General features: G+C 45.6%; 1 protein-coding gene across 2 annotated transcripts in view; it reads right to left on the minus strand.

Moving 5' to 3' along the window:
- Positions 1-6644, minus strand: part of LOC147027562 (MAGUK p55 subfamily member 2-like) — a 745773-nt gene extending 739129 nt beyond the window's left edge. The window contains exon 1 of one of the 2 annotated variants that reach the window (XM_085877071.1): positions 6513-6644. The gene's annotated coding sequence lies outside the window, so the exon portion shown is untranslated. The remainder of the gene's footprint in view (positions 1-6512) is intronic. The other variant, XM_085877072.1, reaches the window with a different exon arrangement.
- Between the last annotated feature and the right edge of the window lie 7155 nt (positions 6645-13799).

Raw genomic sequence — 13799 nt, forward strand, 5'->3', positions numbered from 1 at the left:
AAAACAACCTCGGCGATTGTTAAAAGGATCATTAAATATCGAAAGGTTGGAGCCAACACCTGCATGTGAAAGTGACAGTATGAATCAGCCTAATGTTCTCAGACTCTGGTGTCAGCCTTTGGGCCAGTGCAATGAGAATTATCCAAGCTACAGAACCACGACGTCTTCATGCACTTCAGCAATGGGCATGTTTTTGCTTCATAAATGCAACCCAGGTTATTTTTTTTATTTTTGAGTGATTGAGGCAGCAGTCTGTTCCCTACACACCGCCTAAATAAAGGGAGGTGTCAGAAGAACTTGTTGCACACTGGCAACAAAATCGCCCATGAGGTTAGTACTCTTCTTTTTTTTGTATACCTTGTCGAGGCTCGTGTGAGAGCGAACACACAACGCACATCAAGGGGGGGCAAGAGACAGGAGGGGAGGGAGTGGGAAGGACAAAACAGTGGGGAACAGAGACATTTGGAGATCTGTGGAAGGGAGAGGGATGGGACGGGGAACATGGGGAATAGAAGATGGACGTTACAGGGACTTTCAGGAAGAAAAGCAGGGAATTTTAAGGAGGTTGGCTTGGGTGGATTATCAGGGGTAGAAAAGATCGAGGATTTGGATGGGGGATGACAAGAGGCGGTGGTGAACAGCTGTTTTGAAGGCCTGGAGGGAAGAATGGGATTGAATAGAGTGAGGGAGTTTATTCCAAAGGTGGGGAAAAAAAAGGAATGAAAGAGTGAAGATGAGCAGTGATTCGTGATTTTGGTAGTTTTACCAGAAGGGGGTTGTTGGCGGACCTTGAGCGCCCTGCGGAAATGTGGTGGGGACAAATCGCAGAGAGAGCAGGGGGGCGAGGCTGGAGAGCAGACGGTAGAAGACAGAAAGACCACCGACCAACCTGCGGTGATTGAGTGAGAGGCCCAAAGACTCAGCTTCATTGCGGGAGATGCCAATGATCCGAAATGCCTTGGTTTCTACAGCGTGAAGCCGAGAAAGGTGGGAGGCAGGACCACCAGCCCAGAGTGGAGAACAGTACTCCATCAGGCTGCGGAAAAAAGCTTTGTAAGTGGTCAGGAGCTCAGGTGGGCTGAGGAAGGACCTTGCACGACGGAGGATTCCCAGTCGGCGACTGGCTTTGGAGGTGAGATTTGAAATGTGGCTTTCCCAGGAAAGATCATGGCAGATAGTGAGAATAAGAAGCTTGAAAGAAAGGACTTCTACCAGAGGATTGTTGAGAAAGTGGATGGGGGGGGGTGTTTTCTAAATGGTCCTTTCGAAGAGACAGTGAGAGTGTGAGATTTGTCCAGATTGAAAGACATGTTCCATGTGTTGGACCAGTTTGTGATTTTATCCAGATCAGCAGTGAGCGAAGAAGCTGCTGCTTCTCAGTCTGAGGGATGACCGATGGTACGGCAGAGGGTGGAGTCATCAGCAAAGAGATGTAGAGGATTTTTCAGAGAGTCGGAGAGATCATTGATGAAAACCAGAAAAAGAACAGGGCCCAGAACGCTTCCTTGAGGAACTCCAGCCTGGACAGGAAGGGGGGATGAAAGAACTCCATTTAGGGCCACACGTTGACTGCGACAGGAGAGGAAGTCTGTGAGCCATGAGTGGAGATGGCCTTGGATACCATAGGAAAAGAGTTTTGTGAGCAGGGCAGGGTGCCAGACTGTGTCAAAAGCATGCCTAAAATTTGTCGACGTACTCGGCGTACTACGACGTATGCCAGCATGCTTCAGCATGCTCTTAACGTATGCAAAACTAACCCATAACGTATTCGACGTGTGCCAGTGTATTCGGCAAATTTTTCATACGTCAGCATACGCTGGCTAAAACTTCAAGGTGTGACAGCGGCTTGACACTTCGATGTCTCGTGCGGTTATGATTTGAATCGTTGAGCGGCATCCCTTTAATAGGCTACGCCACGTGATCGTCGGTGATATGCTGCCGCGCACTATGCATACGTTAGACTATCGTTGGGCATAGGTTGTGAAAGACGACAACACGCTCAGCATTCGTTGGTATAAGTTATCTATATGCTATCGAAACGTTCTGTGTTCGTTACTAATACGTTATGCATACGTCCAAGTCGTTATGAATACGCCAAAAACATCAATAGTTCAGCGTACGCCAGCGTTTTACATACATTTTGATACGTTGCCATACACTGGCTAAAACGTCAAGGTGTGACAGCAGCTTTAGTGCTGCTTAAGCAGTCTCCTTGGCTATTTGACACAATCTTGGATGGGTTGCCACTCCGACACAGTATACCAGCATGCTGGCACTCATTTTGCCAACCTCAGAAGGATGACAGGCCAAGTTAACCCCACCTGGTATTAATTCAACAGCTTAGAGGGATTTGAACTCAGTACCCGAGGATCCAAAGCCCGCCACCCGAACCATTAAGCCAACATCCGGCATACATATTGGGCCCAATACATTTTTGAGATATCATGCTATATATCGTTTTTTGGCCCTATCTCTCAATGGTGAAAAATCACTTTAAAAATCAAATAATTATCGTATCCAGATCCAGCTTTGGATCTTCACCAAAATCGAAGCATTTCAACCTTGCCACACACTCAAGCCGTCCACCAAGTTTTGTCCGAATCCATCCACAACTTTTTGAGATATCGTGCTATATATCAGTTTAGCCCGATCTCTCAATGGTGAAGAATCACTTAAAAAATTATCAGATCCGGGTTCGGATCTTCACCAAAATTGAACCAATTCTTCTTTGTCAGAAACCCAACGTGTGCACCAAGTTTTGTCTGTATCTGTCCACAATTTCTTGAGATATCATGCTATATAGAATTTTTAGCCACATCTTTGGTGAAGAATGGTGAAGAATCACTTTTAAAATTCCAGAAGCCGGATCCAGATCTTCACAAAATCTCATCATTTCGTCCTTATCACACACCGAACCTGTCCACAAAATTTCATCTGGATCTGTCCACAACTTTTTGAGATATGCTGCACACAAACAAACAGATAGACAAACAAAACAAGCAGTCAGAGACTGGTACTTACGAAATCGTCAACTTGACCTCTGACCAAGTCTAATAAAAGCCGTCTCTCGAGAAGGTAGCGACGCAAACCAGAAGTTTCTATGATGATTCTGTACCAAACCATCATAAATCGAATGTTTGACCTCACTGTGACCTTGACCTTTGACCGATTTTGACCAAAATCTAATCAGCACAAGCCATCACCCTTCTGAATCACCTGGTGTAATTTGACATTGGTAGCTTCTTCCGTTCTAGAGTTATGATGCCTACAAACAAACACACAAACACACAAACACACACACAAACAGATGAAGGAAGTCATCAATATACTTACGAAATCTTTAGAGTTCGTAAGTAATGAAGGTTTGTGAAGATTTGATGACAAAAGCTCAATTAGTAAAAATATTACGGCCTGGACAAACACACTGAATCTCAATGGTAAACAAGGATTTCGATTACAACATTTGTGGCTGATATACCACTTCACTGATGACATCATCCTGACAATCCCTTACTCCCCATTGGGAGTCGAATGAAATGCGCCAAGTTTCAAATTTTTCTGATCAGCAATTTCAGAGATATAATAATTTAATTTTTTGTGTTTAATCCGAGGTGGCTGCCATACCACATGACCTCTGGCATCACAATTATAATTGAATTATCCTCCATGGGAGGAGGGGGGGGGTCGCTCTTTCCTTGAAAATTGTGTCAATCGGAGAAGTAGTTGCTGAAAAGAAAAATGTTTAAAAATAGAAAGCCAAAAAAGGGTTGAAGAAGAACAATTATAACAAGAAAGAGTAATCAGACATTGTAGACCCTTGCCAAGACTTGTTTTGTGTGGTGTTTGTGTAGTTTTGTCCAGTGCATTTTGTGTGGTGTTTGTGTACTGGTGTGTTACGAAATTAATAATGATGGACAAAACTAGAACTGTCACTTCATAAATGCTGGCAGTGATTACCAGTTACTAAGACGTCCCGCTTTGATGCAACCCCACTTTGATTGGACCCTTGACCCTAACCCATGATGTTTATTATAATTATGATTATTATTATTATTATTATTCAAATTAATTCAGAATGGGATTAAAATAAATTCAATTCAAATCAAATCGGTACAGTCCTACATTTGGAGTCATCAGGAGCAACCCAACCAAGCAAAAAAGCAAAGATGGAGTCATCAGAAGGAACCTGGATAGGATTCACATTTCAGCTGCGACTCCTCGGCCCTCAAACCCATCCGGGCACAACCAAGTGAGCCTTACTCAAAAGCCAAAAAAAAACAAAAATCAAAAAGAACCCAGATTCAAAATATTAAATAATTCTGGCTGCCACACCATGTGTGCCACACCACACCATGTGGCTGATCAGGTTGAAATTAAAAACCTACATTCCCCATCACTACTAGATCATAATTGCAAAGTTTCACATCGATTGATGAAGTGGTTTAAGAGAAAGAGTGATTTTAAAAGATATTTGCTCAATCTAATATGGCTGCCAGACCATATGACATCAACTATTCATGAACACACTGGTATCCCAAGGCTTTGGGAACATTTGTGTGAAGTTTCCCTTCGATCTGTCCAGCAGTTCTGGAGAAGAAGATTTTTTATGGGTTGTTGGGCAAATCCAATATGGCTGACAAACCATGTGACGTATGATGTCACATGTGTGAACGTTTTATTCCTCATGGATAGGCGGTCATATGTGGAAGTAAAGTTTTGCCTCGATCTGTGCAGCCATTTCAGAGAACATTTTTGAAGGTTTATGTTTTTTATAAACAATACGGATGCCGAATCACGTGACCGATGACGCCATCAAATATTTTTCTGTGGACCATTTTATCCCAAGATGACCCTCAAAAATTTTCAAACTGATCGGATGTGGCATTCTACATATGCAATTATATGACGTTATAACGAAGGCACCTGTGACGTCATAAAGAAAATCACTCATTCCCCATGAGAACTTGCTATCTGCCAAGTTTCAATTTTTTCCATGGTGCAGTTTCAGAGATACAGAGGTCCAAAGTATGTTCAAAATTTCGTTTCAATCCGACAAGCAGTTGCGGAGAAAAACACGAAAGTTCTGTGCGGACAAACAAACAAACAAACAAACAAATGGACCCAAATACAATACCCTCTTCTTCGGTGAGGGCACCAATAAAAACAATGCTCCAAATAATAATTTTGACCAAATTATTAATTTGTCTTCTCCATATTCTCATAATAAAGCTTTGTTGAAAATTTGATGACAAAAGCTGAAATAGTTAAAAAAAAAAAAAAATTATGGCCCGGACAGACACACAGACAGACAGACACACAGATCCGTAGGAACAAGGTAATAAAGCTGAAAAAGTGAGGGCCTCGACCGACCTTCCACAACAAGGCCAAGGATGGCTGTGGATGCCACCCCCCACTTCACCCCACCTCCCTGCCCCAATTGCCCCCCTTAAAGGGGTGTTTCTAGTCTTCCAAATCTGGCTTCACAAATCTTGTGGAAAAACTATTTGCACAACTTAAGGTTCTGCAAGTAATGACGTCAGATAAGCACGACTCTCTCCGGCACATGCGCTGAGCCTCGCTCGACACGCAGTCGCTCACACGAGGAACAGCGAGCACGGTCCGCCACTCATCTCCAAGCAAGCGTGACATTTCCTCGCGTCTTTACGGACTTTCCGAGCAGTCTTGGCTAAAGCCAAGTCTGACAGGATCCTAAGCGACAAGTACCATCTTTGAACAGCACAAGCCGACGGAAAAGGGCACAACAAGGACATGGACACGGGGGATCCGAGGAAGCAGAGGAAGAGCAGATTATCGGCGATTCCGACTCTCTTCAGGACGAACCGACGAGTTGTTTGTATTTCCAAGGAATTCCATCGACGATTCCGACGTCCCCGTCGAGTCAATTCGAGCGAGGTGAGAACCTCGTCGCGCATTTCCCGCGCAAACAGCGATCAGACATTGCAGGTGACGCTGCCACTGTCAAAGGGGAAACTTCTTGACGATTTGTCCCGGATCTCATTCTCCAACCCACCCTGAGTTCAATCCTGCGAGTTCCGATGGACAAAAGCATCAGGCGTTTGAACGTACAGCAGAGTTTGTCGTGAAGGAATGAGTCGATACATCGATTAATACAATACATTGCAGGATTTTAGTTGCGAACACACGATGCACGGAACACGGCCGGGGAAGAGAAACAATCATTGGACGCTGCAAACATGGCACTGATTGGCGAACACATCCTCGTTTGAGGTGCACTTACAGGAGGCGATTGTGACGCACACACAGTTCACGTCGAGCGCTTTAACCTCCGTCCCGCACTCAGCACCAGCTGACAGCACTCACAGGGTGGACAGCAGCACGGACCGCAAGTGCTGACCTTTCCAGGCAACCGTTGATGAGCTAATCCCCTAATGTTCGCTCAAAGCGTCCGACGGAGCTGCAGCTCCAACACAGCAAATCACGGAAGGCGAGAAAGAGAGAAATGAGGATAGAGAAGGTTAAACGGACCTTACCTGTTTGCTACCTAAGCAAAGGGCCGCCTGTCAGCTCCGCTGAAGCCGAGCCGTTCCTCGCACATGATGCTGGGCGAGTCTTGCGGCAAGGGCAGGCAGTGGTGCTCACCCCAACCCTCCCCCCAATCCTCCCGAACACTCCACCAGTCCTTCCCATCCGCCCCTCCTATTTGGGAGGAGCAAAAGGGCATCTCTTTCCCGTGCTGGCCAGGTCTGCCATGGATGATGCTCGACTGGACTGATGGACCATCGTGGGCTGATCTCAGCCGCAAGAGCATCTCTTCGTCGTCGAAGCTGCCAAGGTTCCAGTTTGACCCTGTGCGCGCCAAAATATTCCGCATCATTTTTCCCAACACAAACTTTGGAGTTGGGCTCATTTTACACCAACCCACGTGCTGCATCGTCCCGCTCCTCCAAATGCACTTGTTGTGTCTTGGTGCGCTTTTCCAATGGTGATTACACGCAAATTGATCAGGATAATTATTTGTGATTGGCATGAAAAATCAATACGACTGTTCATGATGAAAATTTTGTTGATTTCCCATTTTAAACAAAAATCTTTTCCGATAAATGATACAATCGTACTTGTTTGGAGTCTCCATAAGGCCACGGACTAACTGATCATCCGAATGTGACTCGACCAAGAGCAACGTAGCATGAAAAGGCAGCACTCCGAGCATCAAATTTGAGACACAATATGCAATCTGCCTCCTCCAAAGCTTAACATATCACCATTGCAGATATCAATCATTCATTTTCACAGCCCATCCTTGTGTAAGTGGATTAGAGAATGTGCTCGAGATTTGATGCTCATGTGGCATACAAAGAAAGCTGCGGTGTATCATGTTCGTGCTGGGACAGAAAAGAAATAAAAATGGTTATCGGAATCAAACAGATAAGAACCATCTCTTAACTGGAATGGTGAAAATATATATATAGCACATACTATATTATATTTCACATATATATATATATATATATATATATATATATATATATATATATATATATATATAAATATATGGAAATATTATATACATATATATTTTTTCATACTGATCGGATGTGGAATTCTACATATGCAATTATATGACTTCATTACGAAGGCACCTGTAACGTCATGAAGAAAATCACTCATTCCCCATGAGAACTTGCTATCTGCCAAGTTTCAATTTTTTCGATGGTGCAATTTCAGAGATACAGGTTTCAGAGACACTTTCAATGACATCTTGGATGCTGCTGTCCTGTCTGTGCCTGTTTGTGGTGAGAATGTTGAGATCGTGGAGAGATTCATACATACATACATACGTACATACACACATATATATATATATATATATATATATATATATATATATATATATATATATATATATATATATATATATATATATATATATATATATACATATACATATATATATATATATATGTAAATATATGTATATATATGGAAATATATATATATATATATCAATACATATATAAGTATATACGTATACATATATACATGTATTTTTGAGGTGTATATATATATATATATATATATATATATATATATATATATATATATATATATATATATATATATATATATATATATATATATATATATGCCGGTTCATGGTTTCAGCACCCACAAGCTCATCGCGGGACCTGGTATTCCAATACTGGCGGTGTGGCAAAGGAGATTGACCATGTCCTCGTTTATGGTCACTGGAGGATGATCCAGAACTGCAGGATCTCCCGGAGTGCTCAGTTTCTCAATACTGACCACCAGCTTGTTGTTGCAACTCTGAAGTTTTACCTTTAATCCAGGAGAATGGTACCATCCCAGCCGAGGCTGGATGTTGGCAAGCTCAAGGATGAGAGGGTAGCTGAGGAGTTTGCGAACAAGCTGAGTGGAGATTTGGGGGGGTCTGGGTGCTTTGGGAGGTCCTGAAGAGTTGTGGAGTGCCTTCAAGACCACCGTCCTTGATGTTGCCGGTGGATGTCTTGGAACTCACCGAAGGACAAAGAAGAATTTTGTCTCTCAAGGGACACTGGATACCATTGACCAGAGTCGCAGGGCCAGGCTGAATGGCAGAGCTGAGCTGTTCAGGGAGCAGAGGCATAAAACTGTACGTATGCTAAGGATGGACAAGGAGGCCTATGTGCAAGGAATATGTGAAGGGGTAGAGCATCACCTGTGGTCAAGGGATTCTAATCCTGCTCACAGGGGAATTCGCGCATTGCGTTCATCCAAGCCCATCTCCCGTTGTACTGCAGTTAGAGCAGAGGGTGGTAGGCTCTTGACAGACGTCCTAAGTGAAGGCCCGCTGGGCCGGTTACTTTGAGCGTTTGTACCAGGCTGTTCCATCAGCTGTCGAGATGGACGTCATGGGTGCTACAATCCCTGTTGCTGACCCTTAAATCAACTGTGGTCCACCTTCGCTTGTGGAAACACGGGCTGTGGTGAACCGGTTGAAATGTGGTCAAGCTCCAGTGATCTGTGTCATCCATGATGAACTTTTCAAGGCTGGTGGAAATTCTGTACTCATGTGGTTGCATGCAGTTTTGTGCTCTGCCTGGAACACAGGCATCATCCCAACTGATGGGAAGAGGGGCCTTGTTGTTCCTCTCTGGAAAGGGAAGGGTGATCGCCAAGACTGCAACAACTACCGAGGGGTGACGCTGCTCTCAGTGCCGGGCAAGGACTTTGCTCGGATAATTCTTGATCGGGTTCGCCACCATCTGCTTGAGCATCAGCGTCCAGAGCAGTCAGGCTTTACACCAAAGAGGTCAACGATTGACCGTATCCTTGCTATTCGGGTCCTCACCAAATGCAGACGACAGGCTGCAAGCAGCCCCTGCTGAAACTATGTTGATCTCTGTAAAGCGTTCGATTCAGTGAATCGGGATGCCCTCTGGAGGATTCTTGGTCTTCGTGGGGTGCCACCAAAACTGATCGATCTGATGTCTGAACTATACTCTGGTGCTGAGATTGCTGCGAGATGTGGTGGTACCATCTCTGACCTATTTCCAGTTGTTACTGGAGTTCGTCATGGGTGTGTACTGGCCCCCACACTTTTCAGCACTTGTATGGACTGGATTCTAGGGAGGATGCTGGAGAGATCAAGCTGCAGCACATCCTTTGGGAATGCCAAGATCTCTGACCTTGATTTCGCAGATGATGTAGTCATCTTTGCGGAGACTTCAGATATCCTTTTGGGGGCCCTCGAGGTGCTGAATGAGGAGTCGGAGCTGCTGGGATTACGGGTTTCCTCAGTCAAAACTAAGATCCAGGCTTTCAATGACATCTTGGATGCTGCTGTCCTGTCTGTGTCTGTTTTTGGTGAGAATGCTGAGGTCGTGGAGAGATTCATTTACCTTGGCAGTGATATTCATGTCTCTTGGCTGTGATTCAGAGGTCTATAGACGTCTGGGTCGGGCCTGGGGAGTCATGGATTCACTGGAAAATGGGATGTGGCGCTGCTGGTACCTGTGCGGGAGGACGAACGTCCGAGTCTTCAGGTCCTTGGTGCATCCAGTCTTGCTCTATGTATGTGAGACTTGGACTCTGACCAAGGATCTGAGACGGACACTTAATTCCTTTGGTACCAGGTCTCTTCGGAGAATCCCTGGCTATCGTTGGTCAGACTTTGTGTCCAACGAGCGGTTGCCGAGAGAGACTCAAATGAGATTTGTTACCTGCGTCGTCCGTGAGCGTCAGCTGCAGCTGTATGGACATGTGGCTCGTTTTCCTGATGCTGATCCTGCTCACCAGATTCTCACCTGCTCGCCACGCCCAAAATCAATCGGGTTCTTCCTTTTCAGGTGGAACATGTGTGACCCAAATTTCAAATCGATATGGCGAACAGTTTATGAGTTATCACACTCACAGCTATAAATGTTGACGCCCGGACGGACGGACAGCCGAAGGGACAGCTGGACGACCTGGGTGACAACAATATCCCCCTTCCGCCACGTGGTGGGGGATAAAAACGATCTCTTATAATGCTCCATCTTCCTCTTTCACATGTATGGTCCTCTTTAATGTATCATAATGCACTACTGTTTTTCCATCAAACAGACTGCTCTCAATTCGACCTTTCCTTCATACCTCGCCGAAAAAAATCCAACTGTTAGAGCGTTTCTTCTCTCCATTCTCTTAATTCACCTTTATTACATGAATCAAGAAATGTCCCAAATCGCATCTCTGACCGAAAAAAAAATTGAAATCCCAGTTTGCTATGAATGTTCACTTTCCATCGACCATTCTTTTTTTCCAACTTCAGTGCCAACTCAGCCCTCTCACCCCTGCTTCTCAAAGCAACCATCACACTCTTCTCCAAGCTTCCCTCTCACCTTTCTGAAAAACTCCCCCTCACCTTTCTCCCTCAACTCTCCCCACTCACCCTTCTCCCACCATTCACCCCCCTCATTCATCTTTCTCAATGTTGCCCCCCTCTCATCGACAAAGCTGCCTCCACCGCCTCAAATCCTCAACTGTCTTTTGACCCCTCTCCCTCAGCACCACAGAGCCTTTTCTCCTCCTCATCCGGATTAATTCCCCTTTTCTCCCCCTCCCCAAGCTACTCTGACATCCCCCACACTCTTTCAACAACTCTCCTGAACTCCCTCCCACCCCTCCTCCCTTGTCCTTCTCTCCCCCACCACTCCCATCCCCTGCAACCAAAGTCTCCTCGCCTCCCTCTTTATTAACAATGTGGACCTCAAATATCTGGGGCCTTTGCTCAAACCTTACAGATCTTTCCATTCAGGTTACCACTGACAAACCAGACATAATCTGCCAAACAGAAATTTTCCTCCCTCAAGACGTCTATGACTCCCAAGTATCTGTCCCTGGTTTCTCCATCCTCTGTTATGACAGACTTGAGCCTTGTCCTGGTCGAGGAGTTGCTCTTTTCATCAACGACTCTATTCCTCACTCTCCATGCACTGCCCTCACTCCCCCACACCCCCAAGAATACCTCTGGCTACGGCTTCCCTCCACTCCCACCTCATATTTATATGTGTACTGTACCGTCCAACAAACAGTGATGACTCGATTTACAACTCACTGTCCGAAAACATGGACCAACTTCTATCTTCTCATCCAAACTCTCTCTTCCTCATATATGGTTGCTTCAATTGTCATCATTCCAGTTGGCTGGGTGTGGGTACCTCTCTCACCTGTCATGGCACTTCAGCAAAAGACTTCTACAACTCATTGGGACTGACTCAATCGGTCAACTTCCCAACCTGAATCTCAACCAATGGTACTCTATCTCTTCTGGATCTGATTTTGACAAATTTCCCTGAAAATATCTGCTGTCCTTCCTCCACTCCAATTGGTTCTTCTGATCGCATGCTTGTCAAAGTGGACATCTCTCTGACTGTTTTCAGAGAACCACCTCACCGCCGTCGAGTCTGGCATTTCACTCAAGCTGACTGGCAGGGTCTCCGAGTGGCCATCAACCTTCGAGACTGGTCTCCCTTCACTACTTTCGCCAACATCAACTCATCCTGGAAATTCTTTCAAAGAAACTTGCTCTTCCTCATGCACAGATATATCTCCTCTCATCTTCAGTTGTCCTACCCTTCCTCCCGCCCATGGTTGAAGCTTGTGGTGAGGCAGGTGTCCTGATACAACTTGTCTTTGCCTCATGGAAAGCAAACCTAACTGAGGGGAATCTCAGTTTCTTTCCATCAAGCTTGGAAGAAGTGTGTGTCGACCCTCAGGAGAGCCAGAAAACAACATCATTCTAATCTCAAGTCTGAACTCTCAAACATCTCTCCCTCCTCCAAATCCTGGTGGCATTGAATGAAATCTGTTCCTGGTGTATGTTCCCCCTCCATCCCCTCCATTGCCTCAAATGGCTGTACTGCTAACACCGGATGAGAAAAAGGCTGAATGCCTAAAGTCGGTGTTTGCATCTGAACCTTGTGTCCAAAACCCATCGCTTTCTGTACCCACCTTACCCAGTTGCACACAACTGTCCCTGCACTCTGCGTCCTTTTTTCTGACAAAATGGAGAGCATGCTATCAACCTTCGACTCAGATTCTGCCATCGGCCCAGACTGCATCAGCCCACGTGTCCTAAAGACCTGCTCTGCTGCTCCTGCTCACGCTCTCGCTGTTCTATTCACTCTCTCATTTGCTCAAGGTCATCTGTGATCTGCTTGGAAATCAGCAAACATTACTGCCCTGCACAAAAAAGGTGCTAAAGCAGATCCCTGTAACTACAGACCAATCAGCCTTCTCCCAATCATCAGCAAGGTGATGGAATCCATCATCGCTTCAGACATTAAATCCTTCCTCTTCTCCAATGGCTTCATTTCCGATCATCAATTTGGTTTCAGACCAGGTCACTACACTGGATATGCTGCTTCTGCTCTCTCAACAATGGATGGAGGTCCACAATGCCGGGCATGAAATCAGAGCCATATCCCGAGACATATCGCGTGCTTTTGACACGGTCTGGCACCCTGCCCTGCTCAACAAACTCTCTTCCTATGGTATCCAAGGCCATCTCCACTCATGGCTCACAGACTTCCTCTCCTGTTGCAGTCAACGTGTGGCCCTAAATGGAGTTCTCTCATCCCCTCTTCCTGTCCAGGCTGGAGTTCCTCAAGGCAGCGTTCTGGGCCCTGTTATTTTTCTGGTTTTCATCAATGATCTCTCCGACTCTCTGGAAAATCCTCTTTATAGCTGATGACTCCACCCTCTGCGGTACTACCTGCCATCCCTCAGACCAGCAAGCAGCAGCTTCTTCGCACTCTGCAGATCTGGGAAAAATCACAAACTGGTCCAACACCTGGAACATGTCTTTCAATCCTGACAAATCTCACACTCTCACTATGTCTCTCCGAAAAGACAGTTTGGAACCCCACCCCCCCCCCCCATCTACTTTCTCAACAATCCTCTGGAAGTTTTCCTTTCTATCAAGCATCTGGGTCTCACGATCTGCCATGATCTTTCCTGGGAAAACCACATTTCCAACCTGGCCTCCAAAGCCAATTGCCGACTGGGAATCCTCCATCGTGCAAAGTCCTTCCTCGGCCCACCTGAGCTCCTGACCACATACAATGGTTTCGTCCGCAGCCTGATGGAGTACTGCTCTCCCCTCTGGGCTGGTGCTCCTGCCTGTCACCTTTCTCAGCTTCACGCAGTGGAAACCAAGGCATTTCGGATCATTGGTATCTCGCGCGATGAGGCTGAGTCTTTGAGCGTCTCACTCTCTCACCAGAGGCAGGTCGGTGGTCTTTCTGTCTTCGACAGTCTCATCTCCGGTCTCACCCCCC

This window comes from Eptatretus burgeri, chromosome 4 (assembly GCF_056783735.1).
Source record: "Eptatretus burgeri isolate ZD-2024b chromosome 4, Ebu_testis_v1, whole genome shotgun sequence".
NCBI lineage: Eukaryota > Metazoa > Chordata > Myxini > Myxiniformes > Myxinidae > Eptatretus > Eptatretus burgeri.